The following is a 10,917-nucleotide window of genomic DNA, read 5'->3' as shown; positions in this document are numbered from 1 at the left end:
ATATCATAGTACTAGATCATCGATGGCGCGCGTTGCTGCGCCCGTCTATTTTTTTCATTTTTCCAGTTGACTGGCCGTTATTGGTGGCATGAAATATAGTAACCAAGTTGTTTGCAATTTAAGGACAACATAACTACACCGATAATTAATGGAAAATACGATAGATAGATCCTCATCTCAAAAGGCATAATAGTATTTTTCCACAATCAATATCAATTGGAGTGCTAAGTTTGTTCATATATTCCTAGAAGATAGCCCACAGTCCACATATCCACTATTTCAATGCACGTGGAAGAGAACTGAAACGAAATAACTAATGACACAAAGTTGTAATGGAACCACCTCGCCTCCGGCACTTGTTGCATCGTATCATCAACCCAGCCACATAAAATCAATGAAGTGCATAAGCATTTCTAAAGAAAATACTCCCTCCGTCCCAAAATACTTGTCGAAGAAATTGATAAAAATAGATGTATCTAGAATTAAAATATGTCTAGGTACATCCATTTCTCCGACGAGGATTTCCGGACAGAGGTAGTATTACATAAGTATCTTTCTTTACATTTTTATGTTCTAACAACTCTACCTTTGCCATTCACTAATATGGCATGGCTGGTACCATAATCCATCATAAGCCTGCACCATAGGTATTTAAGATCTGTGTTTGCATTCAACCAAATGGCAGGCTGAGCTCACCAAGTGCGATGTGATTAGTTGTGTTTGTACAGAAGCCTCGTTGGAAGGAAGCATGAACTGGGTGAGTGAAATGGAATTTCAAGCTCTCAATAAATGGATATGGTCAACAGCAGATGAAAACAAAAAAAGAAAACGCAAATCGAAAGCCAACACCACCCATAGGAAAAAGTCGTGTGCTAACCTCCATACATGTTAGTTAAACAAGATAAAGAATACATACAATTTAAATGTTTTTGCACGAGGAAATGTTCAACTCCTAATTGACTACATAATGAACTCCTTTTGCATGAATGATTCGTCCTTGTAGTATATTGGCTCGCGGGAATCTCTCAAGATGAATAGACATTCTTACCTACCCCTATGGAGCATGATTCTGAAATATCAAGAAACACCTACAACACAAGCAGTTGAGTTTACTTCAATACCACCCACGATACCAAAAAAAAAGTTAGTACATAAACTAAACATGGAAAGTGTGCCACTGTTAGGATTGACTGCCCCAATATCTAGGCATCATGATGGTTGCCAATGATAACATGCCTGGAGAAAACAAAGTTAACATCATGGATTCAGCATTCCTCAAGGGGAATTCCATGCTTGTTCCTACAGTTTTCCGTAACATGCGCCCATCGCCTTTTAAATTGTAAAACCTTCACCATCTTTTTTCTTGAGGGAAAACCTTGACCATTATGTTTTTGTATGATTAAAGTATATGACATTTTATCTCTTGTTAACATAAAGGAACACTTGTAGTTGTAACAGCTATGATCCATAATTTAGTTAATTCAAGTTGACTGCTAATCTGTATGAGAATAAATTTGTGAAAGTTGCATATGATATACTAAAACCAAGTTAGCTAAGAAACAAACCAACCACACCCTACAACAATAGTACCGTGATATCACACCGTGTTAATATTTGCAGTACAGCTTTATCAAATCCTTAGCCATACGTATACACAATTTTTTTGTACAAAAGACTTGGGTTTCCACTTGAAGTGAGTGGGCAGAGCAGGAGCATACTTGGCTATACCTGGCTCGATCTGGACATGGAGTACCACAACGGCAAGCTGAATGTAGTCTGGATCTGGAGACAGACAAAGATGAAGAAGGGAGAAGTGGAGAGAACATATAGCCTCACCTGTAACTTGTGCCATAGATCTCGTCATGGAGAGGCCAGTTCTGCATGACTGGCGGCGGGGCGAGAACGTGTGAATTCCAATGCAACAACAGGGACAAATGAAATCTTTTTTCACGAACAAGCAACAAGGGAACACTGAAATCTTAGGAAAAGAAGGAACCTATGACTCAACCTGCCAACAGGAACACTGTTATAGGATATCATGTTCCACCGGGAGCAGCAGCATCTGTTCAATAGAAATCCTGCTTCTCCAATCACAACGCAATAGCAAAAAGTGTTCAACTGGTTTTGCACCAAGATATGGCCCATCTTCAAGAGGCGTAACTACAAAGAACATGGAATTCTCTAGTGAAACTGAAAGTAGTGGAGCATGAACACAACACAGGAAGATGCTACTTGTCTAGAAGCCATTTGACATTACCAACACCAAACAATTCCAGTACCATACTCCAAAATAAAATCAATCAAGCACCGCTAGCATGAACATCACCTGGACACACAAAATTTGGTATGAGAGGACATCAGTACAATGCAATTGCTTCCTGCAGTAACGAATCATACATGAACTGAAAAGCAGTACGCACGAAAATATAGAGAACCCTGATCGAGCATTATTATGTTCAAAGATGTTGTGCTGCCGGAATAGAGAGGGTGAGCGAAGAGTAACAGAGGAGGAAGCCATATATACACATACCGCTTGGCAGCAGAAAGGATGGGTGCATGAATCGCCATGAATGCGTGCTGAGAAACTGAGGTATTATTGCGATCAGTTTCTAGAAGATGAGGCGCCGGCCATAATCGCCCGCGGTGCTGGATCCCGTCGCGCGCCTCCTCTCTCCACGTCCTCCCTTTCCACTTCGCAGTAGAACCAGTTGCCTCGGCTGGATCGGCGCGCGCGATTCACCCGCATCCCACGCGCCGCTGGATCCCCTTGCTCACGTCGGCTCCCCTCGCGCGCCTCGGCTGGAGCGTGTGGCGCGCGATGACCACTGATGTCCAATTAACCACTGATGTCCAAAAAAGCTACGGGAGTAGCTGCCCTTACGATGTGTAGCCCATTTGGCGCTAAGCACAACATCAAACGAAGATCAAATATTCCTAAAAAAAAAATCAAACGAAGATCAAATGGTCAGGAATGTCCACCAGACGAAATCAAAGGCCAGGAACGCTTAATTCGTGAGAGGGCAGGGATTAGATATTTAGATGCAGTTTTACTGTTCTTAATATCGTCAGCTATCGTGCCTCTTCCTTGCAAGGAAGATGTACCGTAAAAAAGCTCCTTCCATTACCGCCCCGTCTTCTTCCATGAGTCCTTCCCTGTGAACCGTACTTAAGCACCGGAACCGTCTTCTCTGCCAGCCATTAACGTTTGCTTTTCTATGCATGTTGATCAACAGAAACGGTGACACTTGAAGCACGAATAAATGATGGATCAATAGTTCACAAACTTTGCTTTTCTATGCATGTTGATCAGCATTAACGTTGTTCATCCCCGTTTGACTCCATATATATAGCAAAGCAATGCAGTATAGAGCTGTGGTTATATGGCTATATATAGTAGCAAATATTTTGCACTTTTCAAGACGAATAGATCAGAAGTTCTCTTAGAAAAATGTCTTGCATTTTTTATAATATTTTTTGACTAATTAGTCTCATACATATATGTTTAGAGTATTGAGATTTACTTGAAAAAAATGAGGCGACTGAAATTTAGCAGCAGATCTGCAGATGTGTTTCCATATATATGGCCTCCTCTGTTGGACAGCCCTGTCCATCCCTCATCTCTCTTCCTCGCTTTTCCCACAGCAGCAGCTCGCTCATGGACATGGAGCGGGGCCCAGAGGAGGTCGCTCTTGGGTCAGGGTGTGCAAAACCGAACCGAAAACCAATAACCAAACCGAAAAAAACAAAACCGAACCGAATTACGGTTTTTTCAGTTTTTGGTTTCAGTTTCAGTTTTTGATTTTCAAAACCATATACCCTTCGGTTTTTTCGGTTAGAAACGACGGTTTTCGGTTAAACCGAATTAAACCGAAAGTACCCCCACTGTATGAAGGGATTTAAGTGAAACTACAGCCACTCCTCTATTTATAGCCTTCTGCCCACCACGATGCTGCTCCATACGCGAGGTGGGACTAAAACGCTGCAGTTTGAACGAACGACCTGGGCACCCAGCGTACGTTGTGCTTGCTTGGGCCTCAAATTATCCAGCCCATATGACCACTCTGGTCGCTTGCCTGAGAAAAAGGCCAGCCCGCCGCTTTTGTCATGATTAGGATTCGCTCTTTCCTTTTTTTGCTTGCTCCGTCTTGTAATAAAATGAATATAATTGACTCTTTCCTTTAGCTTGCTCCCTCACGTAATAAAAAACCTTCCTAATCTCAGATTTGCTGCCATTTAATACCTAGGACCAGTCCATGTGTGCCATCTAATAATGATCTAATCTACGTAGGCACTTCTCACAAGAAAAATCTTACCTACATACACAGACCGAATCATGTGACCAAAATATATTTGTTGTTCATTCAAAAATTCGCGTCAACTTTGGTTATTTTGGTTATTACCGAAACCAAACCGAATTTAAATGGTTATTACCGAAACCGAACCGTATCTATGTATAAAACCGTATAAACCGAAGTATAAAAACCGTATAAACCAAAAACCGTATAAACCGAACCGAATCAAACCGAAAAAACCGATTGCACACCCTGACTCTTGGGGCTCTTGGCCTCGCCGGCTTCTGCCGCGAGACCCTCTGCATCGTCCGCTCCCGCCTCAGGGTGGACGTGACGAGCGGGCTTTTGGCCCGGCTCGCGGCCCGTTATGGACCGGACCGTACGGTCCACGAAAAGGAGACCGAAATTCGGTCGGTCCGGTCCGACAAAAGCTCGGTCCGGCTCGGAGGACCGAAGGCCCAGCCCAATTAGATGTTATCTAGAGAGCCCAACACATATACACCGTGCGTGCGTGACCTAGCCGCCGTCCTCGTCCATCCCAGTCTATCCCCATGGTGCCGCACGGGCTGCTTCTGCTCTCCCCTGCGCTGCCTCTCTCTCCCCGCCGCCGCGCCTCTGCCTCGCCCTCTCCCCCGCCCTCTCACGCGACTGCTCGGCCTCTCCCCCGCCCTCTCGTGCGACTGCTCGCCCTCTCCCCCGCGCGGTCGTGCCACTCCCTCTCTCCCCCGTGCTTCTCCCTCGCGCCGCCGCGCCTCAGGTTGTCTTCACCGGCTCCGGCCACCGTGCTGCTGCTCCGACGACCTCTCTGACATCCTGGGCCTACATGCCAGTGACTGGACGTCGCCAGGACCGTGAGGACCGCCGGTCCGCTCCGAGCTTCAGCTCTGCCGGTCCGGTCCCTGAGATCAGGACCGCTGCGCTGCTCGGTCCGCTCCGGACCGGACCGCCGGCGGCCGGTTCAAACGACGGCTCGGACCGGGACCAGACCGGCCCGGACCGTGTCCACCCTGACTCCCGCCCCCCAGGTTTCGCCATCTTGACCGGCGAAGTGACCATGCTCACCCTGTCCTTGCTCGCCCACATCACCATCTCCCGCTCCCTCTTCTCCCACGCCTTCGCCTCCTCTCACACTGGCGCCGGCCTCCTCCGTCTCGCCACGAAGAGTAAATTGCTTAAAGCCACCACATTTATGGCTAGGGTACTCTAAAACTATCATTTTTGTCAAAAATCATAAAAAACCACCACTTCTGTGGCAAGTGAGTCACAAAGTGCACTGATTCGGAACTGAGCAGCGCTTAATAGCAAAACTGACAGCGCTGGCCCATCTGTCAAGCTGAGCTGGCAAAAAAGAAAGCCACACAGACATACTGAGTTAGGCTGAGTCGGGCTTGTGCTTCGGTGAGATCCGTACTCTGGTATCTAGGCCACCCCTGGCCTTCATCGCCGGCGATCCACGCGTAACCCACCTCCCCTGGCCCCCAGGGGCGGCGCTAGTGGTATTCTTGGGTCTTCATTTGAATACCCATGATTTTTTACAAAATAGTGTTGATTTTGGCAAAAGAGCGACAATTTCGAAAAACAGCAATGATTTTCGCAAAATGAATACACATGAATACGCGGTTGCAAATTCCTGGAGCCGCCACTGCTAGCCCCCGTCTCCACCCTTCTCTTTGCCGTCGCGACCAGGACACCAACACGGATGCGCCGCCCGGTGAGCAAACTCACGGCTGCCGGCGATCCACCAGTCCTCGACCGACAGATGTCTTCCCCTCCCCGGCTGACGAGATCTACCAATCCCCGACCAGGCCACCCCGCGCATGTGCTCAGCTGTCGCCGCGCCCGAGCCCATTGCCAGCCTGGGTCTTCCCCGCCGTACTGCAGGCACCAGATCCGGCGGGAACCGACAGCACCACTGGAGCTGGAGCGGCGCTGCTCGCCAGCTCGGGCTCCAGGCACGGCTTGCTGGGTTCGTGCGCCGCCGGCATGGCTACCTCGATGGGAGGGGCACTTGCCGAAGCTGAAGCGGCGCTGCTCACCATCGCATGCCTACCTCGCGCGGGCACCAACACTGGTGGAAAAAAGGCCTTTGGTCGCGGTTCGCAACTGCCATTAGTCGCGGTTGCGCAACCGCGACCAAATAAGCGCGACTAAAGCCCCCCACCTTTAGTCGCGGCTCCTTAAGAACCGCGACTAAAGGCCCGTCCACGTGGGCGCCAGGCGGCCGTCGGGGCGGAGGACCTTTAGTCGCGGTTCTTCTGGCCAACCGCGACTAAAGGCCGCCACAGGTTTAGGGTTTTAGCCCCCCCTAAACCTGTTTTCTGTTTAATTTGTATTGTTTTATTTCTTTTGTGCTTTATTTTAATTTTGAAGGAGTTTCATATATTCTACGGTACTACATACATGCATATGAATGTACAATTTCAAATAAATTTGAAATTAGAACCAAAAAGAATTCAAGAGGAATATACAATATATATTCAATATCATCGGATGACCATATACAATTTTGAACAAGTTTCCATACATGATTTAATGCATATAAAGTTCTACGTCCTCGTAATAGTGTTCTCCTTTAGGATGGAGGACTTCCCTGCTGAACCATCCAGCTAGTTCCTCTTGAAGTGGTCGGAAGCGAGCTTCTGGACTAAGCATCCACCGGAGGTTATTCCTCTGAGCATTGGTATCACTCGGAATCCGCTCAGAGGTGTATCTCCGGATCATCTCACAGACATAGTATCCACATAGATTGGTCTCCGGTGGCTGAATATCCCCAGCATTCTTAGCCTTTAACATTTTGAATTCTAGCTCTTTTTTGAATTCACCGACCTTTGTATCTACGAACCGTCTCCAAACCCTACGAGGCAAAGAAAATTAAATGAACAAGAGAGTTATTAATTAGTTACTTGATATTAGGAAATGAACGAAATAGGCCGATCGATATAGAGCGCAAATGAATGAAAATAATTACTTCTGCAGCATTCTTCTCATGCCGCCCCAAAGCTTTGGATCCATATTCACAGAGTCGTGGACGAGACATTCTGAGGTGTTAACTTTAATTACTAGCAGAATCCAGTGGAACCTGCGGACACGATACATGCACAGTACGTCATGCATAACTCATCAATTAGCCGGCCACATACCATGCATGGAGTAAACAAAAGAGAATGTGCTCAAGACAGAAACACTCACTCAAAATGGTAAGGAAATAGAATATCACTTTTGAGTTCCTGCTTTGTAAGAAAGTGCCACAGGTCTGCCTCCACGTCGGCGGGGTGACGCTCCAACACATGTCCATTAACGATGTGTGGGTCAATGAACCCAACATCATGGATGTTCCTTACTCTGCATTCCTTAATCTTCATTCTGCATGTATAATAGCGGACACAACAATATAGTTAGGACATATATATAGTGCAGGCAATATGAACGAGATGGGGTAGAAATTAATAAATCACTTACAGAACGTAGCAACTGATGATAAATTTATCGAGCTCGCGCAGATTGAAAAGCTGGAACAATTCACTCAGTTCAATTTGTACATAGTAATGTTTGAAGTGATGCTCATGTCTAACTTCCGCATAAATATATTCTTTGGCGTTTTTATTTTTTATGTAACCCTTGTACCATTTCAGCAGACCTTTCATTTGTGGAGGTAGATCCTTTTCCTGCGCAGGCTCGACGAGAGGCCCATTCTTGACATATGTAATTACTACCTCCTTCACTGGCGCCTCATCAAGGCCTAACAGTTCACGAAGAGTAATACCTAAGTTGGCCGCTTGTTCTCTGGCACTCGTTACAGTCAATCCCTGTGCTGCCGCAGCTTGTATGATCTCGGGGGCATCCGGACAGAAGGCTTCCACTATAAGCGGGGCAATCGATTGTTTACTTTGTTCCCCGAGCTGGGCAACTTGTTTCCCGCTTTTTTTACTTTCGGCCTTCTCCCGCTCTTTGTTCTCCTTGAACATGAGTGCCTGCCTGCGAAGTTCACGTGCATAGTCGTTAGGCAGATTCTTCGCGGCTTGGGACAGTGTGCTCAAAAATGACTTAGCCCACTTCTTTTGCTCATCAGAAAATACTGGCTTGGGCTCGGGCTCTCTTTTCTTCTTGCAGTCCGCCTTCCATTTCTCCAAATCAGCAGCCGCGGCCGCGTCGACTTCCTCGGCACTATGTTCCCAAGGCCTTGTAGGGAGAGGCTTCAGTGATGGCTCCGGTACCTTTGTGGTCTTAGGTACATAAGGGTCCGGGTTAATAATCCAGGACTGCTTCTGCTTCTTTGCCGGAGGTGGATTGGGGGGCGGCGTCTGATCACCCGCCGGACGAGGACTGGGGGGCGGCGGCTGATCACCCGCCGGACGTTGTGGACTGGGGGGCGGCGTCGGCTGACGTGACGGAGGTGTAGGTGAACCGCCACCACCACCACCACCACCACCACCGCCACCGCCACCACCACCACCGTAGGGGGGTGGACTTGTTGTCCTTGGCGCCTCGCCTGGAAACTTGATAAACTTCTTTTGCCATAGAATGAAATGGCGCTTGACATCTCCAAGTCTTTTCTCCCCTTCAGGTGTAGCAATGTCAATCTCCAGGTCGTCAAACCCTTGGACTATGTCCTCCACCATGACACGAGCATAGCCATCTTGAATGGGGTTGTTGTGGTGGAGTGCTCCAGGTAAACATGGTAAAGCACTGCCGATGGCTACCTTCATGGACATGTTCCCGATAGGATAATACAGATGACATTCTTTCATCTCCTTTATATCGTCCACGGGGTAGCGAGGAGGCTCCGGTGAAGTAATTTCGACCACCAGAGGCTCCGGTGCAGTAATTTCGACCACCAGAGGCTCCGGTGCAGTAATTTCGATCGTCGGTGCATCTGCACCAGCCGGTGGGGCCTCCGTGGAAGCCACGCTGCTTCTCCGCTGCTGGCTTCCGAGATCCGCTGGATGATCTTCATGCTGCACCCGAGCTGCATCTCTTTCGGCTACTAGTACACTCATGGTTTTCTTCATCACATCCATTTCCGATGCCAACCGCGCCACAACATCTGCTTCCCGATCCATCTTTCTCTTACGGCTTCTGTAACCGTATGGGTCATCGTTCTGGGGGAACCCTATTTTCCACGGAATGTGCCCCATGCCTCGTACACGTCCTCCGTGTTCAGGATTCCCGAGGGCTTTTGTCAGCGCGTCGTTCTCTCTGTTGAACTTGATCTTCCCCTGTTGAGCATCCCTCATTGCGTTAATAAGGGCTTGGGTGGGTTTAATTAATTTGCCCCGGTAAACACACTCCCCTGTCTCCGGGTTCAGCGTTCCCCCATGCCCGTACCACCAGCTTTTGGCCCTTGGGTCCCATCCCTCCGTACCTGGACGGATTCCTCGCGCCCTCAGCTCGTTCTCCATCTTCTCCAACCTAGGCACCCAAATGCGATACCCTCCTGGCCCCATAACATGATTGTACTCCTTCTTAGCCGCATTTTCCTTATTTTTTTCGATATTTGAATGAACTGCTCCGATTTCTTTTGCTTCACAAATTCTGGCCAATCATGTTTTAGTTTCTCATATTGTCCTTTGAAATCCGGAGTCTTGTTCTGCTTGACAAAGTCATGGGCTAGATTTTGCTTGAATTTCCGGAATGCGTCGGCCATCTTATGAAGAGCGAACTGTTTGACTAGCCTCCTCCTCTCCTTGTTTTCCTCAATCTTGTTACCCTCCTCATCGAATTTGTTGTATTCCGGAGGTAGAATGAAATGTTCCATAAGCTTCTTGAAGCAATCTTTTTTTGTTCTCTTATCGACAAAAGTGAAACCATCAATTCGTGCCTTCTTTGGCTCATTCCACTCCTGGACGGTGATCGAGACGTTGTCTCTAACAATGGCTCCGCATTCAGAAAAATAAAACTAATTCAATTCAAAATTCTAAAAATACAAATAATATATGAAAAAATTAAGAAAAATAAAACTAATTCAATTCAATATGTTAAAAATACAAATAATATATCAAAAAATAAGAAAAATAGAACTAATTCAATTCAATATGTTAAAAATACAAATAATATATCAAAAAATTCAGAAAAAAAAACTAATTCAATTCAAAATGTTAAAAATACAAATAATATATCAAAAAATTCAGAAAAATAAAACTAATTCAATTCAAAATTCTAAAAATACAAATAATATATCAAAAAATTCAGAAAAATAAAACTAATTCAATTCAAAATTCTTACAATAAATTATTACACATCATTTCTTACATGATCCATTCAACAAAGTTTGGTACAATAAATTATTACACATCATTTCTTCCCTTGTGTCCCTGCTTGCTTACGATTGTGCCGTATCCATGGAGCATCCTCATCATTTAACTTAATGCTTGGGTCGGTGTTCACTTTGAAGGGCGGAATTTCAGCAAACATATTATAATCTTCTGACATGTCTGTCTTGTCCTCCACTCCCACGATGTTTCTTTTCCCTGAAAGAACAATGTGGCGCTTTGGATCATCGCATGATGTACTGATCGTTTTCTTATCTTTCCGTTTCCTCGGTTTGCTACTCATGTCCTTCAGATAGAAAACCTGAGCGACATCTTTCGCTAGGACGAATGGTTCGTCAAGGTAACCAAGATTGTTG

The sequence above is a fragment of the Triticum dicoccoides genome, chromosome 7B (genome assembly GCF_002162155.2).
Source record: "Triticum dicoccoides isolate Atlit2015 ecotype Zavitan chromosome 7B, WEW_v2.0, whole genome shotgun sequence".
Lineage (NCBI taxonomy): Eukaryota > Viridiplantae > Streptophyta > Magnoliopsida > Poales > Poaceae > Triticum > Triticum dicoccoides.
The sequence above is the reverse complement of the archived record's forward strand: the minus strand, read 5'-3'. Positions refer to the sequence as shown.